The following is a 2,573-nucleotide window of genomic DNA, read 5'->3' on the forward strand; positions in this document are numbered from 1 at the left end:
GTCTTGTTTATGGTTTCCTTTGCTGTGCAAAAGTTTTAAGTTTCATTAGGTCCCATTTGTTTATTTTTGTTTTTATTTCCATTTCTCTAGGAGGTGGTTCAAAAAGGATCTTGCTGTGATTTATGTCATAGAGTGTTCTGCCTATGTTTTACTCTAAGAGTTTGATGGTGTCTCGCTTTGCATTTAAGTCTTTAATCCATTTTGAGTTTATTTTTCTGTATGATGTTAGGGAGTGCTCTAATTTCATTCTTTTATATGTAGCTGTCCAGTTTTCCCAGCACCACTTATTGAAGAGGCTGTCTTTTCTCCACTGTATAGTCTTGCCTCCTTTATCAAATATAAGGTGACCATATGTGCGTGGGTGTATCTCTGGGCTTTCTATACTGTTCCATTGATCTATATTTCTGTTTCTGTGCCAGTACCATACTGACTTGATGACTGTAGCTTTGTAGTATAGTCTGAAGTCTGGGAGCCTGATTCCTCCAATCCATTTTTCTTTCTCAAGATTGGTTTGGCTATTCGGGGTCTTTTACTCCTGATCTTAGTGGAAATGGTTTCAGTATTTCACCATTGAGGATGATGTTAGCTGTGGGTTTGTCATATATGGCCTTTATTATGTTGAGGAAAGTTCCCTCTATGCCTACTTTCTGGAGGGTTTTTATCATAAATCGGTGTTGAATTTTGTTATAAGCTTTCTCTGCATCTATTGAGATGATCATTTGGTTTTTCTCCTTCAATTTGTTAATATGGTGTATCACGTTGATAGATTTGCATATATTGAAGAACACTTACATTCTTGGGATAAACCCCATTTGATCATAGTGTATGATCCTTTTAATGTGCTATTGGATTCTGTTTGCTAGTATTTGTTGAGGATTGTTGCATCTATGTTCATCATTGATATTGGCCTGTAGTGTTCTTTCTTTGTGACATCTTTGTCTGGTTTTGGTATGAGTGTGATGGTGGCCTCATAGAATGAGTTTGGGAGTGTTTCTCTGTCTGCTATATTTTGGAAGAATTTGTGAAGGATAGGTGTTAGCTCTTCTCTAAATGTTTGATAGAATTCGCCTGTGAAGCCATCTGGTCCTGGGCTTTTGTTTGTTGGAAGAGTTTTAATCACAGTTTCAAATTCAATGCTTGTGATTGGTCTGTTCATATTTTCTATTTCTTCTTGGTTCAGTCTCAGAAGGTTGTGCATTTCTGAGAATTTGTCCATTGTTCCAGATTCTCCATTTTATTGGCATATAGTTGTTTATAGTGATATCTCATGATTCTCTGTATTTCTGCAGTGTCAGTTGTTACTTCTTCTTTTACATTTCTAATTCTATCGATTTGGGTCTTCTCCCTTTTTTTCTTGATGAGTCTGGCTAATGGTTTATCAATTTTGTTTATCTTCTCAAAGAACCTGCTTTTAGATTTATTGATCTTTGCTATCGTTTCCTTCATTTCTTTTTCATTTATTTCTGATGTGATCTTTATGATTTCTTTCCTTCTGCTAACTTTGTTTTTTTTGTTGTTGTTGTTCTTCTTTCTCTAATTGCTTTAGGTGTAAGGTTAAGGTGTGTATTTGAGATGTTTCTTGTTTCTTAAGGTAGGGTTGCATTGCTATAAACTTCTCTCTTAGAACTGCTTTTGCTGCATCCCATAGGTTTTGGGTCATCATGTTTTCATTGTCATTTGTTTCTAGGTATTTTTTGATTTCCTCTTTGATTTCTTCAGTGATCTCTTCGTTACTAAGTAGTGTATTGTTTAGCCTCCATGTGTTTGTATTTCTTCCAGATATTTTTCTGTAATTGATATCTAGTCTCATAGCATTGTGGTCAGAAAAGATACTTGATACGATTTCAATTTTCTTAAATATACCAAGGCTTGGTTTGTGACCCAAGATATGATCTTTCCTGGAGAATGTTCCATGAACACTTGAGAAGAATGTGTATTCTGTTGTTTTTGGATGGAATACCCTATAAATATCAATTAAGTCCATCTTGTTTAATGCATCATTTAAGGCTTGTTTTTCCTTATTTATTTTCATTTTGGATGATCTCTCCATTGGTGAAAGTGGGGTGTTAAAGTCCCCTACTATGATTGTGTTACTGTCGATTTCTCCTTTTACAGCTGTTAGTATTCCCGTTGCGGAGCACAGGCTCCAGACGCGCAGGCTCAGCGGGCATGGCTCACGGGCCCAGCCGCTCCGCAGCATGTGGGATCTTCCCGGACCGGGGCATGAACCCGTGTCCCCTGCATCGGCAGGCGGATTCTCAACCACTGCGCCACCAGGGAAGCCCGTAATAGTCTTTTATTTAAAGTCTATTTTGTCTCATATGAGAATTGCGACTTTAGCTTTCTTTTGATTTCCATTTGCATGGAATATCTTTTTCCATCCCCTCACTTTCAGTCTGTATGTGTCCCTAGGTCTGAAGTGGGTCTCTTGTAGACAGCATATATATGAGTCTTGCTTTTGTATCTATTCAGCCAGTCTGTGTCTTTTGGTTGGAGCATTTAGTTCATTTACATTTAAGGTAATTATCAATAAGTATGTTCCTATTACCATTTTCTTAATTGTTTTGGGTTTA

Source organism: Physeter macrocephalus, chromosome 16 (assembly GCF_002837175.3).
Source record: "Physeter macrocephalus isolate SW-GA chromosome 16, ASM283717v5, whole genome shotgun sequence".
Classification (NCBI taxonomy): domain Eukaryota; kingdom Metazoa; phylum Chordata; class Mammalia; order Artiodactyla; family Physeteridae; genus Physeter; species Physeter macrocephalus.